We start from the raw sequence: 23546 nt of genomic DNA, 5'->3' as shown, positions 1-23546 counted from the left end.
AAATTCTTCAAGCCTTCTTTGGTGTCGCTTTGGAGCGCTTGGAGTAGCTAGAACGTCGCCGAGTCGCCGGCCGTGCAAGGACCGCCGGAATCGCCGCTCGATTCAAGCTTTTCCTCAACCGTTCAACGGAGGTTTTTGCGAGTTTTTGAGGTAGGATTGTTTCTAAACCTAAATTAGGTGGTTAGGTTGCTAAAAGACCATGAAATTGTGAATTTTTGATGAAGAAAAGTGTTGGATTTGAGCTTGTGGAGGGGCTGGACGAAAATTGCAGATTTGAGGGGGAGAGAAAGCTTGTTCTTGCATGAATAGTAAAGTCAAGAAGATAATAGTGGTCAAAGTTTAACTATGGTTACTTTATGCCCTAACTAGAGTTACTTTATGCTATTGTTTAATCATGGTTAGGTTAGTATTTGACTCTAGTTAGTTATTGAACCATGGTTAGTTAATATATTAACTATGGTTACTTTTATGTGACATAAAGTCGTTATGCCACGGTGCTAATTAAATGTGACATTATTATAGTATAGTACTATGGTTGTGAATTAATTATATGTTAGAAATTTATTATTGTTCGGCCGTGATATATTTCCACGTTAGTATAATTATAATGGCACGTGATGTATAAATTGCTACGTTAGCGTAATATGGTCGCATGGCATGGATTGGATACTTTGGTGGCATAAATTGATCGGGTAGTCTGGATTAATTCTTGGATTAGTGTGAATTAATCGGGTGATCCCGAATTATTAATTCTCTAACGTGAGTGAATCACGTGGTCCCGATCTATTCCGAGAAAATGAGAAGGGTCGTATTCAATCAAGTCGTCTGAGGCCAAAGTGAGCCGTATTCGTCCGATTGTCCGAGACCGAGGAAATGCAAGGGTCGTATTCAATCAAGTCGTCTGAGGCCAAAGTGAGCCGTATTCGTCTGATTGTCCGAGACCGAGGAAATGCAAGGGTCGTATTCAATCAAGTCGATCGAGGCCAAAGTGAGCCGTATTCGTCTGATTGTCTGAGACCGAGGAAATGAGAAGGTCATATTCAATCAAGTCGTCTGAGGCCAAAGTGAGCCGTATTCGTCTGATTGTCCGAGACCGAGAAAGTATGATGGTCGTATTCAATCAAGTCGTCCGAGGCCAAAGTGAGCCGTATTCGTCCGATTGTCCGAGACCGAGAAAGTAAGAAAGTCGTGTTCAATTAAGTCGTCCGAGACCAAAGTGAGTCGTGTTCGACTAATTGTCCGAGACTTGATCAGGTCGTGTTCCTATGTGTCCGAGACCGAGATCCGTGGGTCGTATTCCTATGTGTCTAAGACCCGGGTATATGTATAGAGCCGTGTTCCATAAAGGTCCGAGGCTCAATGTTATGAACTTATTTGATGGCGGTGGAGTAACGTGGAATATTCTGGAGTGACGTGGATTATTTTTGGAGTAACGTGGATTATTTTTGGAGTAACGTGGAATATTCTGGAGTGACGTGGAATATCTTCGGAGTAACGTGGAATATTTTCGAAGTAACGTAGAAATTTTCGGGGTAATGTGGATATTTATATTATGGCCGGATGTGTAAAAAAAATGGGCCCCGGAGTACGTAGAATATTTTATTGTCGGACTAAGGCGTGGAACGCCGAGACGGGAGTAACGTAGAATATTTGAGAAGGTGTGAGAATTTTTGGAGAAAGAATGGAATTTTCTGGAATTAATTGTGGAATTTATTGGGTAAGAAAGAAAGAGTTGTTGGAAATTGTTGCTCGCCTAGATTGTGTCCGGGGGCACTAGCGACTCGATCTAGGGTTAGAGATTTTCCTATCGAGATTTTATCTCACCCCGTCGTGGGTTCGTTGTTTATTTCAGACCCTCCGCCGCAAGCATGAATGATCTGCCCAGGAGATTCGGTATTCCCCGAGGTCATGGTACCGGGAAAAGATGGGAAGGTTGTAGAGCCATCGGATTCGAAACAGCCACTTGAGCTTGACGAGGATGAGTTGGAGGCGAGAGATGATATAGTACCGGATAGCGAGGACGAGGCCTAGGGTAGTTGGCCTCTTGACTTTTGTTGGTTGTTTTATTTTGGATGTATAATAGGCTTCGACCACGTAATCGTTTTGTTTTAGTGGTCATAGGCTTGTACAGTGGCCTCCGAAGCCGTAGGTTTGGAAAATTGTATAGAACATGTGGATATGTATATAAGTTTGTTTTTTTTTACCGTCCCAAGTCATCATGATGTTAATTGTTTCTGTACGGGGATTTGTTTTTGCTTCCGCATGAATTCGTTGGCCTTTGGATCCTGGAGAACTGTACATAATCGTGGCCAGGTGGGATGTTAACGAGCTCGCAGGGTTCGGGTCGTGACATCATCATTGGTTCTTTCTTCTTCATAAGATTGAAGAGTTCCAATGAGCTCGTCCATTGACAAGGGAGATATTCTTTGAGTTTCTCGAATGGTAGTTTTAATGTTGTCCCATTCCTTTGTAAGAGCTCGGAGTAACTTGTTGAGTCTCATCGATCCAGAAACTGGTTGCCCGTGATATGTGAGACCATTCACTATTTCAGTGAACCCGTCAAATATTTCTTTCACTGTCTCTTCAGGCTTCATTTTGAATGCTTCATATTGTCCGAGTAGAAAGTTGACTTTCGTCTCCTTTACTCTGTCTGTTCCTTCATAGGTGATGTGAAGCTTATCCCATATTTCTTTTGATGAGGAGCAATCTGCAATACGTCTCTATTCAGTAGGAGATAATGCACTATAAAATGAACAAATAGCCTTTGCATCAAGAGCATCTCTCTTGGTTATCTTGGTTGCAGATAGGGTAGCCGTCAACATTGTGTTGTCCCATGCACTTGTAGTCTCCGTCGTTAGTGTTACTCCTCTTTGTACGACGTCCCAAATTTGGGGATCCTGGCATTTGAGAAATGCTTTAAATTTGTTCTGCCGATCGCTATAATCTTTTCCTTCAAAGTATGGCGGCCTGTTGTTGCTTCCACCTTCGATCCAAGAAGGAGAGAAATTGCTAGCCATAAAGATTGTTAGCTCATAAGTGAGAACACTTCACAACAAAAATGAGCACCAAGCTCTAATACCAATTGTTGATGGCTAGTGATTTCACTTAGAGGGGAGTGAATAGGTGATAGAGTGTGATTTTTAAGAATTTATTGTAGAATTTAGATCACACAACGTAAAATAAAGATCTCAGATGATGGAGCTAGAGTATATTGTAATGAGCAAGTAAGTCAATTGATACTGGATATGTAATGTGATCGATGCACGCTGTTCATGTGCAATTTAACTATCACAAAATATTTAGAGTGATCAGAGTAAGAGATAAGAAAAACTACATAGAGGAATTATAGTGGTTCGGCTTTGGTTAAGCCTACGTCCACTTCTTCGGCTGACAGCCAATTGGCTAAATTCCACTAGTAAGCTGCTCGGAGGTTACAAATCCGTGATCTCCTTGATACGTAGGACTTCACACCTAGCGCTCAACACTCGTGTGTACACCTCCTTACAATTACAATGGATGGATCAAGAAGTGTGTTGGAAATAGAATTCACTCTATCTAGGAATTATGAACATTTCTCCCTCTTAACGCCGATTATTTTTTCCCTTCGTCTTCGAGATGTCTTTTATACTCTTCCGCTTCCAATCTAGCTGTTGCAAGGCATCCAGAAGATATCTCTCCAAATCTACCCTTTTGGTCGAGATGTTTGTCAAAAGAAGATCTCTTAGCCGTTGGGGACCGTCAAAGAAAAGTCTTTCCCGCTTGGATCAAATCGCCCATACAATTATGATCCCGGGTTTCCATAGATGGTTTCTTCCATTTGGAAAGTTTATATTTGTCTTCTTGATTCCACATCCTTGATTAATCTCTGTCACAAAGAATCTTCAAGAATGATCCAGCTCGATGGCATCCGTTGATATGCATCAATTAAGCTCAATTTGCATTCCTCTTGAGGTTCTGATTACTGCTCGTGAAGTACTCCTCTCGGAGCTTGAGCATCATTCCAACGTCCGAGCTATCTCTGCTCAACGTCCGAGCTCGAACCAGCGTCCGAAACTCTCAGAAACAACATCTGAGCCTAATCCTTTTGCCAGATTCAATCCTGTACATCCCCGCACCAAAGGATAATCTGCAAAACAAGTAAATCACGGCATTATCTCAAAACACAAGAGTACTTGGATTGTTTTGTCAACTTCAAAACCGTCTAGGGATTTTTCTCAACATGTTCAATATGATTTTTTCGTATAATTATAGAATGAGCAATATAAGTCTATCATATACTAGTGCCCTACGGCAGTAGTCGCGCTACCTTGTTCCACGCGCCCCATAAATTAAGTCGCGCAATCTCTCTCTCCCTCTCTCCCTCTCTCCCATTGCTATTGTGGTACTCGTTGTTGGCTAGGTTGACCGCAACAGGACCATGTTTGTTAGGTTTTATTGAATAGTGATTAGGTTTTCTTATATTCATTTTGACCTTCTGTGGTTATTCGTTAAATCTCCTCGCACTTGGATCTACGTAAATTCGACATTCCATCCCTATCCCTTTCGTGCCTTTTGTGGCCGAGCATGGAACCGGAGAGCAAGTAAACTGATATTGATGCAGATAGGTTTTCCATCGTATACTCTTGTACAGATATCCTACCAAAAAAAAAAAATGTCTCCTTTTGTATTTGTCCACAGCCCCAGCATGTATATATTCTGGTTAAATAATATTACCTTGATGGACGAAATTTGGGTTACTTGTACCGTTATTACCTCCATGAAGGAGTGTAAACTTAATTTACTGGGAAGAATTTCCAGGTAATTAACAAATTATAGTTCTTTTGTCTGTTACTACATCTCTTGTGACCACATCGCCCATTCCTACAAGTGCTGTGATCAATATCACTTCGTAGCCTGTCGTTAACAATGTAAGGGGCATGTATTCCTCTAGCATCTATGTGTAGCCGGTATGGAACCATTTGGCTTCGTGGAAGTAACCTCTCGCTTGCTTCTTCATCTATGGAATTCAAACAATAAACAAGAATGAAGGGGTCATGAGAGAGAGAAAAACTACATTGGATGCATGTAGAATGCGCCGATGATGCTTAGAGCTTCTTTTGCATAGGCGAGGCGATACGATCATCCTTTCATGGCCAGTTCATTCCCAATTTCATCATAGAGATCGACAAGCTCCTTATAATGAACTTGCATGTACTCCGGTAGTCCATCCGTGGTAGCAACATCCCACCTGAATTTGAGCCCTCGAAAATGACACGCTTGCTCTACACATAGAAGTACCACTATTGGAATAGCATCCTTGATTGGGTACTCAAATCCATGAATATTAGGAGTGCATTTGGTATGGTTTTGGGGGCATGTCTTTAGGAAAAGTGCAAAGGCATTTGGGCTAAAGGGGTTTTTTAAAAATGCAAGTAGGAAGCAATTTTGAACTTAAATGTCGTTTGGTAAAAACTACTTTGTGAATGGCTTTTGTTGATCTTTTAAAATAAATAAATAAAAACTCTAAAATGGTGGAACTTAGCTGCCGTTGGCCAGCCTCGCCTGAGGTGTCCTTAGCTTAGGCATTGTCACTTGGGTCATGTGACCCCAAGTGATGGCCTTGGTCATGTGGCCCTAGGCAGCGGTCACTGGCCTCCATCCAACTCCTTCGTTTAAACCGCAATGAAGATGAACAATGCCGATGTATAGTGGACAATGTCAAGACTTGCATATTGAGAATGCTATTTTCCAAAGTATATTTGGACCTGCTTTGAACTAAAAGCATATAGAGGCCTTTGGAAATGCCCCAATGTTCTCTAAATAATTTTGCCAAATGCCATTTGCATTTGTCCAAGGGCTTTGGGGCCCTATAGCTCCTTATAATGTTGAACCAAATGCACCCTATTTCTCTTTTCAAAAGATAAAGTAATTAACTTGAGGCCGGAAAACAAATAAAAGCTTAAAATAAGAAAATCCAACAGCCTTAAACCAGCTGTGGTTGTTAGGTTGCCATTGTTGACACCTTAAACACTCATTAGAAGAAGATATTCCAACCACCTTGATCTTATCTAATTAACCAAAATGCTGGCTTAAATCCGATTGGTGTATGTGTATGAATAATTTAGTTATCATATATCAAGATTTATCGATTTTCTTAGTTGATTCCTAGAATAATACTTCTTATAGTTAATACCATTAAAAATATCAAAACTGGAACTCCTATAACACATTTACCAACAAATTTTCTTCTCATAATAAATCATAAACCAGTATCCGATGACGTATTTATTCAAACTAATTTTTTGCTTCCAAAAAGTCCAAAATTGGTACCGCTAACTCAAATCTATCCCCCACTTTTTTTTTCCCTCGTAATTCTAACCTTTGTTAAAGTGCATATATGTGGATTTTCCACATCGGATATGTCATCTAGCACGTTAGATCGGTCCTGTAGTCGTTTGTCATGTCCATCGACACATATGCATTTTATCAATATTGCGAAAATATTTGGTCAAAATATCAAGGGAGGTACTAATTTGGAATTTTTTTTTTTTGGGTATTAACCTGATTTCTTGTATAGCCATTGGGTAGTGGATGCTTCAAGAAACCTAATGATCTAGCTTTGCGCCTATATCTACATTGCAAGTTGCAACAACCATATATCAATTAATTGTCGGTTTGGTTGACCAAGCTCCACCGATTAAATCTTTCATTACTCTATGGTCTTTGGGATAGGTGTTTGGTCAGAATTTGCCTCGATGACATAATACCTTAAACCAAAAATCGTCCTTCAGTTTTTTATGAGCGGAGATAGGTTCTATGGAAATTTTGGATAGTAAATATCACATGTACACAAGGAAACCAATAGATATACTTCAATAAAATTTAATCAACATCAAAATACACAAGATAAAGATGTAGCATCAGAACTTAATTGACGACGAAGCACTCAGAAACTATAACAAATATACACATCAGAATTTAACTGATGGCAATATTTGGAAACTAAAGCTATGACTACATTACATGAATTAAAAGATAACAACATTTGTTTGTTTTTTATTTTTTATTGTTTTTTTTTTGGGGGGGGGGGGAGAGGAGGAGGAGGTCTCTAAAGAGTGTGAAGTGACTATATAAAGCCTACAATTGACGGTTATCAATGGAGGTTACAAATATTTACCAAACGGTTAGATCGACGATCACATTGACTCCACTACATTGACGGTTTCATCATCTCCACTATCTTGATGGTTAGTTTGACATCTACTATAATGACAGTTGTTTTTATTTTCATTGCATTGATGGTTACTTCTCTGACAATTGCATTAGAGATTGTTGACTCCACTTTTTATTGATTCCTTCAAACTATCAATTCATCAAGTTGTCGATTCTTCATGATATCGATAATTCTATTCATTTATGACCAAACTCTACTCTCATCGACTAAGTGCATGTGGTGTAAACAAATGCTCCCTTTTAAATGAATTGAATGATTCACTGATAATTTGATCCCTTTAACTTAATTAATCAAGAGTCATCATGTGACACATTGTTATCGACAAATTTAATTTTTCCTTGCCGAATTTTATCTTGGTCAGATTCATCATCCTACTTAGATTTTTTCTTTTTTTCAGGAAAGGAACGTTTTCTATAAAGTTTTCACGAGGCCATCTATCTTTGTCCTTAAGTAATTAGACACTCATGTTGTCAATAGGAATAAATCGGTTTGGCCTTCGAATTTTTCTTTAAGATTGAATTTCAATCCACTAAAAGCTAAATTTGTGAATTCTTTCTCTGAAAGTGATGTAAGGCATCTATTTCTAGTCCTCTTGAATTGAGCAAAAAATTGATTGACCAACTCATTATTGTATTGATATGTTGTGGCCAAATTACTAATCAATACCTCAGGTATCATTCTATAAAATTGAGAACGAAGGGTATGGATTGAATTAGGAGATAAATTCATATACCAAGACAATTTTGATAAAGATAAAGGGAATAACCTAAATCTCAGGAATTTATTTGTTCCTGCCTCTCTACTTAGGCAAAAAATCGACCAATGTGTTCGACAATCATTGGTCATCTTCACTTGTGAAAACAATGAAGTCAGGACAGTGTTGAATTCCCTTGGGTAAGGTATAGTATCAACCGAATTAGGTTGTGGTTTCCTATATATTAGCCTAACCATTCCTCTGTTGGCACCCAGTTAATGAATATGGGTTTCAGCCCCTTTATCAGGAATGGCTAGTTGATAAACTTGTCCTTCCTGCCCCGTAGGTTTAAGATAGATAGGTTAATAGACTTGAAGTTCCCGCTCCCTAGGCTCAAGTTTGATAGGACTTTTAGGTATTTGTAAAATCCTCACTAGTGATGGGATTACTTGCCCTAAATGATTTCCCTCATTAAATTGACTAAGAGTTGAAAGAACATAACTAGAATCTACCATGTTCGGTTGGATCTGTATGGACTGATTGGATGTCCCCGGCCTTAACACGACATCGTTGATTGCCTTACCATATGCTTGATCACATCCGCGAGATGTCTCGTAACGTGATTTGTCATCTCATTTTGTTGTTCCTCTGGCCACCAAAGTAGGGTTTAGTGGTAACTACATCACCTGCTCTTCCATAAGGTCTTTCAGGATGTTGAAATTCCCACCTTGGCTTGTTTCTTCCACTGCGAGAGCTGCTAAGGTCTCGAACTGGGTGACCATTTGACCGGCGTTATTAGCCCCACCATGATCAAGCTCTGAGTTATTCTTTGTTCTAACCATTATTGTACCTCAAATCGATCACACTGGTCCCACCGAACATGTCAAGAAGTGGTTTTGTTAGATTTTACCTCCATGACTAAATATATTTCACTAAAAATCGGTCTTCCATTTTTCATAACAGGGGACATATTGTGTGGCAATTCTAGATAGGAAATATCACAATTACACAAGGAAAACGATAGATATACTTCAACGGAACTTAATCGACGTTAAAGTACACAAGTTAAAGATACAATATCGGCATTTAATTGACAATGAAGCACCCAGAAACCACGGCAATGGTACATGTTGGAATTTAATCGATGATAAGGTATCTAGAAACTATAGTTAAGATACATGCTAGAATAGAATCAAAAACGAGATATTTGGAAACTATAACCATGACTACGATACATGAAAAAAAAAAGGATAATTGAGAGATAACTATATTTATATGTTTGTGTGGGGTGTCTTCCAAGAGTACAATGTGGCCATTTAAAGCTTACAATCGCAATTTTCCAATGGAGGTTAAACAGAGGCTATAAACAGTTACCAAACGGTTACATCGATAAACACATCGACTCCGCTACCCGTATTGTCTCACCACTACCTTGACACATTTTTTTTTTTGCTCCACTATCTTAACGGTTACTTCTTTGATGGTTGCATCCGAGATTGTTGGCTCCACTTTTTGTCCATTCCTTCAAATTGGCGGTTAATCTAGTTGTCGATTCTTCAAGGTGCCTACAATTCTCTCACAAATGATCAAACTCTTCTCTCATCGACTAAGTCTACCACATGTCGATAATAATCAAAAGTTGGTCATTTTTTGTTGTAAATAATAGAAAGCTTGAATTATTGAAGAAAAGAAAAGGATTTCATTGAAATAATGCTCCAGGAGCCACTACAACAAAAAAAAAAAGGATTTAGCCAAGGAAAATTAGTGACGAAAAAAATTCGTCGCTAATTTGCAACGAAAATAGCAATGAAACTACATTCGGCACTAATTGGTGGCAAAAATAGCGACGACAAAAAATTCGTCGCTAATTTGCGACGAAATTAGTGAAAAATAACCTTTTTGTCGCTAAATTAGCGACGAAAAAGTTAGCGATAAAAAAGTGATTTGTCAATAAACCAACTTCTATAATTTAGTGACGAAAAATAGTTCATCGCTAAATTAACAACGAAAATCCATTTCGTAGCAAAATTTGTGATGGAAGGCATTTTCGTCACTAAATTACAGATGTTTTTCTGTCGTTAAAGTCCACCAACATCTTTTCTTCAATAATTTATACAATTAACGACAAAATTTGCAATTCTCATTAGATTAACCATATTCTACTATAAATAATTCAAGTAAATACTTGGGTAATTGTTTTTGACATGGTTATTTTTTTCAATTTCAAAGTAATTGTCTTGTCACAAACATAATTTAATTTGTAGAATTTTATGGCCCCAATTAAGAGTATTAAACATTAGATACGATATTTTAAATATTTTATAAATCTTTAATTCGTGTGTAGGCACAATGCAAAAAGATAGAGCTTGGATGTATAATAAGAACTTACCCAAATGTCAATGATTGGCTGATAAGTTTCATATTGGGTTGAAATAGTTTTTGGACTTTGCTCCCAATTACAAATCATTCTCAATTACATTGTTGCTATTGATCCTAATTACAAATCATTCTCTATTTACAATTATCTTGATCGATTTCTGTGCTTCTGTATAATAAGATAATGCTTGTGCTCATTTCTATTTTTATGCTGATGGTCAGTGGTGATACATTTTAAGAAGCTTCATATTGTGGCATCTACTGTTGGTGCATTCAGGAGGCCGATGCTACTGTTTCTATTCTTGGTGAGATGGAGCATAGATAATCTATTAGCGAATGAGATCTTTTTCTGAGGCAAGGATGAGGTCTTTTTCCGACGAAGATTGTTTTGTCGTTAATTTAACGAATTCTTTTGAATTCTATAGGATAGAATTCGTTGCTAATTTTAAGAAGCTTCAGATTGTTTCCATTTTTTATTGCCCATTTAGCGACGAAATTTCCAGTATGATAGAATTCCAAATTCGAATTATTTTGAATTCTATTTTTTTTCAAAAATAAGAATAGACAGAAAATATTTAATAATAAATAGAATAAATAAAAATTTAATAAATTAAGAAATTGAAAATATATGAAAATAGAATATGAATAAAAACAAAAAAAAAAGAAAATATTCAAATTAGCAATGAATTCATTTTTTCTTCGTTAAATTAGTGACAAAAGAAAAATTCATAGCTAATAGAATATGAATAAAAATAAAAAATAATAGCAACGAATAAACTATTAGGAAAAAAATTTAGCAACGAAAAAAATTATTCGTCGCTAAATTAGCGATGAAAAAAAGTATTCGTCACTAAATTAGCAACGAAAGAAAGATTCGTCGCTAATTGAATATGAATAAAAATAAAAAAGAAAATATTCAAATTAGCGACGAATTCATTTTTTCAATGCTAAATTAGCAACGAAAGAGTGATTTGTTGCTAATATAATATGAAAAAAATGAAAAAGAAAATATTCAATTTAGCGACGAAAAAGTGGTTCGTTGCTAATTTAGCGATGGAAAGTTTATTCGTCGGTAATCTCTTTCGTCGCTAATGGAATATGAATAAAAATAAAAATAAAAATATTTAAATTAGCGACGAATCCGTTTATTTGTCTCTAATTTAGCGATGAAAGAAATTGGTCATTGCTAAATTAGTGACGTATCCTCTTTTTGTCGCTAAAGTCCCCAAACAAAACCCATTTGCAGCGTTCTTTCTTTTCCTTTTCCCTCTCCATCCCCAAATTTTTTACCCCGCCTCGACTCCCTCCTCTCGTGGTGCTTCACATCCGTCAAGTCCATCAACCTCAGCCCATTTCACGGCAATCCGTCCTTCATCCTCTGCCAGATCACGCAGTTCCCGTTGCCCCTTGAGCGCCTCGACCTCTCGAACCAGGAGTTCCTCCGCTTCGATGGGTTGTGCGAGATGGGGTCCAAGTTCATGGCTTCGTGGGTCTTGGTGCTGTCCAAGATTCGGCTCTTAGGAGACGACGATCACCTACTGCATTCCTTGACCGTGAGACGCTGATCCGAGCCGCTAGCTTGCATCGAGGCATGTCCTACCAAAGAAGCATGGAGTTGGGGAAGGTTGGATTTTGGTTTTCTTGGCATCTTGTTTTTTGTTCAATGCTTGCAAATTTCGTTTGTTTCACTAGAATTTCTCTTGGGCACACAGTTTTTGGTCGATGCTGGACTCTATGAGAGCCAAGAGGAAGCTTTGAAGTTAGAAATGATCCTCCATCGGATTGGGCAGTTAAATTGTGGGTTATACATGGTTTAGATATTGAGGATGCTGTTGCTTGGATTGAGTTTAAATCTGCATATTGATGTCTTATTGCACAAGAGGTCTATGATTCATAGTTAAATTGATATTCCATGGGAGGAGCCGTTGTTGGTTAATCTTTTGTATTTTGTTTCTGCCAAGTCTGACAATTTTTATGAAAGTAGTGAGGCCATTCTGTGTTACTTTTTTGTGCTAATCTCAAGTATGAAATTCGATTTGTAAATGCCATTCGTATATGAGGTCTAGAGTTGTTGGTTCAAGTGTCGAATGCATCCTGTGGAACAGTAGAGTCCGTTTAGGACCCATCGATAGTTTCTGAGCAGGAGCTTGATCATGTGGTAGAAGAACTTGAGAAAATAGCTGTGGTAAATCTACTTCAAGGCAGATCAATCATCTCACTCATTGGGAATGTACAGAGGTCATCACTTATACTAGAGAAGGTAGTGTCTTACCTTTGGCAGATACCACGTGTGAGTTGGATGATTCTGACTGTGCTTGTCCATGTTGCCGGTTGTTGCATAATTTAAAAGGCCACAGGTTTGGATATGTGCTAGCCCCAACCCCCAGTTAGTGAAAAGATTTAAAAAGTCCAAAAATTGCCTGAACTCAATTTGCTAAGTTGGTGGTCATCCCCTTTCCATTTGGTGTACTGTCTGATGGTATATTAATGCTTTCTCCTATAGAGGGAGGTAAATAGTGACCATTTGTAGTCGCTTGTCTACCAAGGATGTTTGGTTAAAAAATTTCGTTCTCTCTCCTTTTGACAATGTGCTTCGACCTTGACGAAGTTGCATCTTCATTTTTGCGACCAACATAGAAATTAGAATGACCAGAAATGATATGACGCATTGAAAGGGAAAAATGAATATCTGGTCTAGTGAGACCTATGTCACGTTGAAGCTCAATCTTTGTTTTCTCGGTTTTTGATTGTTGAAACTTGAAAACCACTTTTTTTTCTTTGTTCTTATTTGTAGCATTGCATGTGTCCGTACTGCTTATTATGTTAAGCTTTTGTCAGTTACAAAATAGTTGTCGCTTTTGCTGTTGAGTGTCGCCCATTATTACCTCATTCATGCTTTTTTGCAGCCACACAATCTGCTGCAAATTAGCCAAACATCTCTTAACTCAATCTTATTGTCATTCTCCTTATTCTTGCTGGATTTTGTGCTAGGCTTTTAATGTTCTACGAACCAATGGAGTCAATGTCCAGATGATCTCTCAAGGAGCTTCCAAGATATCATTAAAGGCATCTTCGTTCTTTTCTCGTGTGCTATTCTGTACGTCTTGAATGGTATTTCCACCCGTACCAACCGTGCTTTTCAAGTAGGAGGTGATATACAAAGTATGTCTCTGAAAGTATGTCTCTGAAGGATCTGGTCGAGATTTTGTTGTAAGGCTGGACGTCTGCAGGTTTTAATGTGTGCTAGGCAAATTGATATTGTTTTATTATGAATGTGATGACTTGTTAGTATAGGCCAAAAATAGGCAATATGATAAAGGCATAAAGGGTGTGTAAGTGTAACACATAATTGTAACTCATTTATGATAAAGGCATAAAGGCAAGTTCTTTGTTCATGTATTAGGATATGACTGGTTCAAAGGGGGAACAACGGTTAATGTCTTTTTAACGTTTTGTTGTGGTCGGATTGTCCTACATACAATACACCTTCCACTGTGCCACCATCAATGTCCTCCAAAATCAGTTTAATCTAGAAAAGACCTCTTTGCACTCAGGAGGTCAACCATCTTCATGCAAAAGGTAGGGTCCAAACGCTTCCATGGATTAGCAAAGAAAACTTGCACTCTTTCATCCTCAAGCAGGTTGCCTGACAAATGTAGGTGCTTCTAAGAAAAGTATGCTGCTTATAATTGTCACGCCCCGCGGTCCTTTGAGGGCGTAGCACATCCACCAAAACCACCTCTAACCTAGGATACGACTCACACGGAGGAGCATGAGATGAAACACGCAAGCAGAAGAGAAAGAAACACAACCCTGGCATCAAATACATGGATGAACAGGGATAGCAACCAGGTAAGCATATAAATACAATATTCACACTCAGGTCTACGCGCAAAAGTCAAAAAGGTTCATAAACTGAACACACCTAAAGATAAGTCAGAAGGTCTAAGGTCGACGTCAAAATACTACAACAACACCTGTAAAAAATCTAACTCAAAAGAGTGCTCTTCCTTATCTTCACCCGGGTAACCTAACTACTCAATAAAACTGTCCGTCTTGTCATCGTCTGCTACTTCTTCGTCCCGAACATACTCGGAGAAAGTCTCGGAGCGTCCACCTACGATATCATCCTCCACGTCGTCCTCCGAGTCGGATATCTCGATCACTTCATGGTCATCTTCAGCTGTCGGGGTCTTCTCGGGGGTATTTCGGGAACCTACCATCGAAGCCTCTGCCTCAACCTCGATCTCGGGACGAGTGGGATGACACCAATCCGAGACTACTTCTAAAGGTACTTCGGAAGGACGGAACGGACCCATAGTGCTACTATTCCCGACACGGCGAAACCGGGCTTCAAAACAATGCGGTTACAAATTTTCCTTACCCTCGTCGACCCAAACTATAGTGCGCTTTCTAACATACACTATATCCTTTCTCGCTGGGAACTCATCAAACTCAGCGTCATCATCTCCTTCGGATCGCCTAAGCGTATCGGCCACATATCTCACAACCTAGGGTCCGAAAAGTGGATCCCACGACAAGGTGAGATTTACATCTCAACAAGTGAATCCTAAACCTAAACTAGACCACCGGTCCCGCTAGACTATGCCACACAGTCACAAACAGGAATGCATCAACACAGCTAGCTCATGGCAAAATAAACATCAAACACTTCTATAAAAATTGGCACGAACAAGAATAATTGTGAAATACGTCACATATACACAATGAGACTCAAGTTATCGCACTAGCACGTAATGAGTCAATAACTTCAGAAATTACCATAATAGAACTACATACTCTCATCGCCAAGGGCTCCTATCCGCGATGTGCTTCTCAAAGGGCTCAATAGCTAATTCCAACTATATAAGGGCTCTACAGCCAATTTCAATCATATAAGAGCTCTACAGCCAATTTAAATAATATAATGGCTCTATAGCCAACCTCAATAATATAAGGGCTCTACGACCAAATTCAATAATATCAGAGTTCTATAGCCAAATTCAATCATATAATTCACCAATCAATCAATTTCGCAACCCAATTGGCCTGGTCGTGTTCAAGTGTTCAAGTAAGGTTTAAGGAACACTTACACGTAGGTCAAGCTAGCACATTTCCAATCCAAATGAGCCTCCTAGCTCAGCTCGATCACGATCACAAGAGCAATTCGTGCGTCCTACAAAAATTTCATCGAAACTCATTCATTTCTCAAATTCATTGTGCCAATACTTCGTCAACATATCAATTAACATACTAAGGTGCCTTAATGATAAATTTAAGACAAGCCGACACCATCCACAGCCCTTAATTGATTCAGTTCACTTAGTTTCAGAACAGGGCGTTTTTCGATTTTGCTGTACCCCATATCAATCAGTCCATAAATCAATCCCAACCTTCAATTTATCACGAAATTAACTTGCCAAAACCTTAATCTACATGTTTAGTATACTCATGAAAATTTGAAATCAAAATGACGCCTTTAAGACCTCCAATCAGTCCAATTCCTTTAGGCGCACAAACGGTCAGAATTTGTCCTCCAGAAATCACCTCAAATCAGCCATGAAAAATCTTCAAATCTCAACTAAACTTGCAATCCTAACTCAGCCAACCCTAGTAGAAGACGTCTAGAAAATCCCACAAAAAATTTGAAGCCAATCAGAGTCTCTAAGACGAAGAACGAAGGCTTTACCTCAGCTTGGACAAATTCTGTCCACTTTCGGGTTTGGATCCGGTTCGGCCAAATGGCACCTCTAATCAGCGAACTAAGACTTGGAACTTGTAAAGGAGAGGCTGAGGGTGATGTAAGTCATTGGCGAACAGCAAGATGATCGCCGGAAAAGCCGCTCGAGCTCGGCGAAGGGGGCGATTCGGGCCGGGTCGGGCGAGTAGATTCTGCTCGTGGAAAAAGAAGAGGAAGAAGGGGCAACGTGGAGAGGGAGAGAGAGAAAGTGTTCAGCTAAAGCAAAGAGAGAGAGAATTTATCACCAATAATTGGGTTGGTCAAAGATGTGAATAGCAGGTCAATAGCGTCAATAATGGATAATTATCCAAAAATTCACATTTGGCCTTATTTTCATAAATATCTTGAAAATCATTGACCACCATTGACCATCTTCATCTCACATTTTCGACAGCCATGGAGGAGAGCCAATTGACCAAAATGCCCTTTAAATAACTTAAGGCAAGATTAAAGCTTGAGGAGCAAAATAGTAATTTTACACTTATCGTCAAAGATTTCGATTTTTCCAAATGAAATTACCATCGACGAGGTGACGTCCAAATTCATATCCAATATTGGAATTCTTCATTTCCATTTTCCCAACTTTGAGATTCCATTTCCTAATTCATTTTCTTTCGAACGTAGTTTCATTTTATCTCAAACCGACGAGCGGCTTTTGCAGTAACATTACACGTATCGACTCAGTGATTTTCATCACTATTAGGCTCACTCAAGTCATGGCCATTTTGGTTGTCATGCAATTGCAAAGGTTTATCACTGGTCCCTTAGGTCTCGATCGTCAGAGTTCGATTTAGGAAAATCTCGCAAATCATATGTTGGTTAAACGGAATCACCCACGCCCCAATCATATAACGCTAGCAATGGACTCCATAATTGCCCTTAGATCGGCCTTTACCGGTTCTAAATATTCCCTTGGCAATCCTTATGATCAAAATGCCAATTCCTATTCGAGTTTCCTAGGTCCACATACCTTGTTGTGCGTTAGCCTTTCCCTTTTTGGTCGGTGTACTCGGGATTGATCGGATCCAAGCAAAATAAAGCTGAATTATATTGATAGATGTTCTTCATTCAATAGTCTCAAATGGTAGGAAATTCAAAATGTCACAATAATCAATCTCAATGTTGTTCTCACTACAAGTATTTTGCAGCTGCCGGTGTAATTAGATAGTCAGTTGAAGGCAGAACTGCTCAAGGAAATGCTAATCTTTCCGGGTTAGTGCAGAGCTTAAGCTAGAAAAGTGTGATCAATGGTTCAATGGCTCAATGGCTCAAGGGTCTCGTATCATTAAGAAGTTGTTCAATCAACCTTTGTCGTGTACTCCAAATAAATCATTGGTTCCGAAAACACCGCCATAAGAGATTTCTTCTCCAACTGGAAAATGCGCATCCTCAATTGAAGTGTCTTCAAATGGGGGCTGCAGTAACAATACCACACCTCAAGAGGCTACCCCAACTCGCTGCACTTATCTGCTAGAGATGGCATTATTGCAATACTTATGAATCCATATTAAGTGAATGGTAGATGAAAAGTATTTTGTTTTTTCAAAAAAACTCTCTCTTCCAGTGAATGGTATATGAATGTATTTTGTTTGCATATTATTATAAAATTTAGATCTTGCTTTATCAATGTTAAATACAAATTCTAGAAATTAATTTTATTTTTAATTATATTTAAAATTGAAAATTAAAAGAAATTATTTTATTATATGACCACAAATTATAAAAGTTCGTTGCAAAATTCGTCCTATGCATGGTCATCACAAAATTCATGGCTGAACAAATTTCATTGCCAAATTTATCCCTGAATAATATTCGTGGCAAAAAAAAAAAAAAAAACATCGAATCAAATTTAGCGATGAAAAGTTGATTTCGTCGCTAATTTTGCCATGAAAAATTCAGTAAAATCGTCGCTAAATCCTCATATTTTTTTTTTGTAGTGAGCAGTAGCTGATAAATATATGTAAACACTTCATAATTTTTAATGCTCTAATTACTCTCGCATTATGCATAATAAATGTTTGCAGATATTGAATAGTTTGCCGTGTCAGTTATATTTAACACAAGTCCATATAATGTCATGTCAGTTTTCCTCGATGTGAACATTTTCGGTGGTTATTCTACTTTCGATCATTTTATGATCAGGTCACCTACTTCTAATTGCAATTGAATGCACCAAACTTTTAACTTCCTTGTAATTAATACTGTTTTACCGTAAGCTAACCCGTGAATGGTAACATAGTGAATATGCAACAATAACAATAATGAGACTGCTACAAAATTGTTTATATGTTTCACCCTATTAGCACTTTGTTGAAAATTGAGTAACTCCTGGTTAAAGTGCATCAATTCAAAGAAATGAAGGTTATAACCAAAGTTTAGTTACCTGATTGCAAAATATGTACAACGCGGATGACGTGTTTGTTTGTTAAGTTAATTATGTAATTAAGAACGAAATGATTTGCAATTATCCAAGGATTATCAAGACGGAAGGTTCGGTGAGCTTGATAACACATATTCACTGTGACGACATGGTTTGGGCGTCGTTTTCCATGGAAAAGAGGAACTGTGGGATTTATGGTGAAAACGTGCGTCGAGAGGAAACGATTCTCTCTCTTCTTTTCGGGGTATTGATGGACGTGGCGATGTTGCGTGCCTGCTTTTATGTTCCCGCTTATGGGATTTTAGGCCCTGGATGCGTGTAAATCTCGCCAATAAATCTTGCAGCTTATAGTCCATTTTGGGGAGAAGAGAAGGGGAGGAAGGAGAAATTTGTCGCAATAGATCCGGTGCAACATGGTTGTCGATCGTAAGAGGTCGACATGAGTTACATCTCGACCGACCGAGTCGATAGGGATCATGATCGGGGCAAGAAGTTATCGAGGAAGGGAAGAACCACACCACATGATCTACGGCTTGATGGATCCGGCCCAAAGTGGACCGGCCAATGCGGATCAAGATCCGGGTGGGAAATCACCTAGGAAGAGGCGTCCCCATGATTTAACTACGATTTCTTCTTTGTCCTTATAAACGTTCAAGAAAAAAAAAAATGATTCCTTCTCGAGTTTTTCTCACGCACTGACACAAAAAATACAGAACTGGTAAATTCATCCAAAGTAAAAAAATAAAAAAGGTGAACAGAAAAGAGAACTTGCACCGCATCTAATCATCACTAAGTTAAATCTTTCCATAAATCTTCACAAAACGACCCAACAAGAAGATGAAATTAGCAAGATCCGGCGACCGGCCCCTCGGCGGCCGGCTGGAAGAAGAAAAAAATAAAAAGCAAAAATTAAAACTACGAAAAATATATATTAAAATATCATCTAAAATTACCACAGTCAACTCCGACAATATAAATACCCATCAAAGTGTTTGATGTTTTTTTGCAACGCAGCGAAAGCCTCTCCTTAGTCTACGAATTCACATATTTATCCGACACCCACAACAAAGCACGGGAATAGTGGGGGAGAACAAAACATGTCGGTTCAGGATTCGCCAATCCCTTCTTCTCCGAGTGAAGGAAGAAGCAGCGACGTGGTCATACGCCGGTGGACGGAATATCATGAGAGCGTATGGGGCGATTACTTCCTTAAATACGCCTCTTCCTCGTGCTCAACGGTTAGTAATTCTTCTTGCGTCTTTCTTCCTTTGTTTTCTTGCCATTGCATACTGTAGACTCTAGCAAAAGTCAGTGTGTTCGCGATAATTGATAGCGTCAAAGAATTAAGGCATCCGTTTCTTTGAAGAAAACTGTTTTTGGAGAATTGTTTTCCGACTTTCCGGGTATTATTTGGATGACAAAAACTAATCAATCTAATGGAAAAACATTTCCCATTAACTGAAAAGAACAAGCTTTGATTGGGTGAAAATAACGTCGCCTTTGGCAAGAAGGAAATCGCTTTCCCTAAACAACCTAACAAACGAAAACTAGAACATTTTCCTTGGGAATGATTTTCATGGACAGTATTTTCGTTTCTCATGATGTTTTCAGTGAAATAAATGCACCCCAATTTTCATGGACAGAATTTCCTTAATTTAACAAGGAGTTGTTCTCGGAAGTCCTCGGAAAAAAAAATAATTAAGGTTCGTGTATGCCTCCACCCCGTCACTTGGAAAGAAAAAGGTAGCAACGAAGAAAGGAAAGAGCGAGATGATGATTTTTGTTCTTCAGGCGAATGTAGTCGATCAATATTGTATGCACCCGACGAATTCAAACAGTCCCTCCTTCAAAAACATCAATTGTTCCACTCCACGTAAATGAAATGGTTTGGTAGACGATTATTCAATTCTGGAGAATAAATGTTAGATTTCGTCTCAATGAAATGACATAGTCTTTATCATTATTCACTTGTCTAAGAATATGTATTGACTTTTCAATTCAAATTCCTTGGAAGAGTGGAGGGACAAATTGAGGAATTGATAGGAGAGGTGAGGAAGATGCTGACTGATGCCGCGGATAAGCCTTCACAAATGCTTCACTTGATTGATCAAATTCAACTCTTGGGAATTGACTACCGTTTCGAACGAGAAATAGATGAGCAATTGGAACACATCCACAAAAGTTACTCTCAACTTGATCATGGAGATTTCAGGGGAAATGACCTTCCCATGGTTGCTCTTGTGTTTCGACTGTTGCGACAGCAAGGTTACAATATTTCATCGGGTAATCCTTAAACTTAACGAACCATTTGATAAGAAACCCATTAAGAATTCCTTCTTCGGAAAACTAATGCCGCAAAATTAACTATTGACTCATTCGAATTTCAGGATAAACTAGTGAAAGAAAATATAGAACATTGACTAGGTGTATCGTCTTCCTAATTTATAATTGATTTACGTTTTTTTTCCCATGTTGGTTGGTCGCACAGAGGTCTTTAAGAAATTCAAGGACAGTGAAGGCAACTTCAAGGAATCGTTCGTCACGGATGTGCGCGGATTGCTGAGCTTATATGAAGCTTGCCATTTAAGGTGTCATGGTGATGCTATTTTGGAAGAAGCACTTCCTTTCGCTATAACTTGCCTTGAATCGATCGATGAAATGAAAGTGAGCACTAGTCTTGCGAAACAAGCGAGTCATGCCCTAAAGCAGCCGCTTCGTAAGGGTATACCAAGACTCGAGGCAAGGCATTATATTTCACTCTACCAAGAAGAGCCCTCACATGACGATGTCTTGCTCGCCTTGGCTAAACTAGATTTCAACTTACTGCAAGAGCAACACCAGAAGGAACTCGGCAAGATTACAAGGTCATCTAACTTCACATGATAGTATTATTCTGGTTGTGTTTTTCAAAGGTTTCCTCGTTTGGTTTCAATTTACCCTTCTAAACAGCACTTTTGAATGTCCTTTACAAGTGAAAAAAAATGAATTTGAACTATGCTAGTTCATCGGGCTGACATACTTTCAATGATGCTTGTATTCGTTTCATCATAGGTGGTGGAAGGACATAGACGTTGCGAGGAAGTTCCCATTCGCTAGAGACAGGATTGCGGAGTTGTTCTTCCGGATGGCAGGAGCATATTTCCAGCTGGAGTTTGCCATGACCAGAGATATACTAACTAGATCGACCGCCCCGATTTCCATTCTCGACGATATATATGATGTCTATGGCACAATGGAAGAACTTGTATCCTTTACCGAAGCAATTGAGAGGTACGCGATCCACATTCTCTTTCTCAAACTTCCGAATTTGATCAACTATGTGTAGAGCAAGCGTGTCATTTTTAGGGCTCGAATTCAGGTGGGATGTTGCTGCCATGGATGGACTACCGGAGTACATGCAAGCTCATTATAAGGGGCTTCTCGATCTCTATGATGAAATCGGGAATGAACTGGCCGTGAGGGGAAGATCGTATCGCCTCGCCTACGCAAAAGAAGCTGTAAGCATCATCGGCGCATTTTACATGCATCCAACGCAGTTTTTCTCTCTCTCTAGAACCCGACATTCTTGTTTATTGTTTGAATTCTTCAGATGAAGAAGCAAGTAAGAGGTTACTTCCACGAAGCCAAATGGTTCCATACCAAGTACATGCCGACGCTGGAGGAATACATGCCCCTTGCATTGTTAATGACAGGGTACGAAGTGATATCGATCACAGCACTTGTCGGAATGGGCAATGTGGTCACAAGAGATGCTTTTGAATGGCTGCTTGGCGACCGCAAGATCTTGAAGGCTTCCCAAATCATATGTAGGCTCATGGATGACATTGCTTCTCACCAGGTATAATAAAATCATAATTTTCCTCCGATGATCCGACAAAATTAGTTCAACCACCACTCGACCGGGAAACGATGTCGACCTTACCAATCACACCAATGTCGTTGACATACAGTTTGAGCAAAAGAGGGGGCACGTAGCATCTTCGGTGGAGTTGCTCATGAAAGAAAATGGTGTCTTGGAGCAGGAAGCTGAGGAGGAACTCCTAAAACAAGTAGATCGTGCATGAAAGGACATCAATGAAGAGTTTCTTCGCCCGACCGCGGCCCCAGCACCGGTTCTTACGCTAATTCTCAACCTCTCGCTAGTGATGGATGTGTTATACACCAACGGAGACCATTACACCAACTCTAAGACCAAGCTCAAAGATCATATCATGTCGCTCTTTGTTAGCCCTTTACCAATCTGAAGTTTGAATGAAACGGGGTCCCACCAATTTGGTATTGACAATAAAGGGTCTGTCAATCGGGCCTTTGAACTCTCTATTATTCTTGGATGCGTGAGGGAAAATACCATTACTAGCACGTACTTTCAAAGTTGATTTGATTACTCGCAATTTCCCTTTTTTCGTCTTAAATTCTTTTATCTTATGATTTGTAATACTCCAAAAAAAAAAGTTTGATTTACCCCAATTGATTGTAACTTTTCTATCACGTGCCTAACTATCCTCATTATAATAACCGATTTAAAGAATATTCTTTCGTAACTTTTACTTAGAATTTCGTAAGTTCTTTTTATGGTATTATGTTCTCTGAGTTATATAGTTCGTACTATTCCACAGAAATCGTAATCTACCTAAGTTAATAGTAATTTTTTTAATTTATTGTTAGGAAAATATCTCATTGTGTTGACACCTAAAACAATCCAAGAAGGCTCGTGACAAGCACGTGAGGGGGTGACAATCAGCTACGGGAAAGAACACCGAAGCAAGGTACGTGCCGATCAAAAAGAGTGCCACGTGTCAGGGTAAATTCTGGCGCCATTTCCTTCCGTAACAAGAAAAGCACGCGGAGAAAAGCCACGATCGGAGCGGTTATCAAAAGATTGGTGGTAATCCCCACGAGGTAAAAAGAAAAGGCGCAAAGACTAGGAAACCATCATCCACGTGGCTTATGGAAAAGGGTAAAGCGTGGGGCCGAAAGAAAAAACTGCTCGGCGGTTATCAAAGAGTCTACCTATAAATACTCCGTAATAACATACAACAACACACAACAACACACACACAAAAACACTTATCAACTAAGTTCTTAAACCTTTAGCCTAGTCTAGCCGTAGCTTTCCAGATTCCCATCGTCGATTCAATTTCTG

General features: G+C 38.9%; 1 protein-coding gene and 1 pseudogene across 1 annotated transcript in view; both read left to right on the top strand.

The window, feature by feature from the left end:
* Positions 1 to 23546, top strand: part of LOC125316723 — a 136463-nt gene that overhangs the window by 72775 nt on the left and 40142 nt on the right. The window lies entirely within an intron of this gene.
* LOC115754408 lies at positions 20873 to 22753 on the top strand (annotated as a pseudogene).

Source organism: Rhodamnia argentea, chromosome 9 (assembly GCF_020921035.1).
Source record: "Rhodamnia argentea isolate NSW1041297 chromosome 9, ASM2092103v1, whole genome shotgun sequence".
Taxonomy (NCBI): Eukaryota; Viridiplantae; Streptophyta; class Magnoliopsida; order Myrtales; family Myrtaceae; genus Rhodamnia; species Rhodamnia argentea.
Note: the sequence above shows the minus strand (reverse complement) of the source record. Positions and strands in the feature narration are given on the sequence as shown.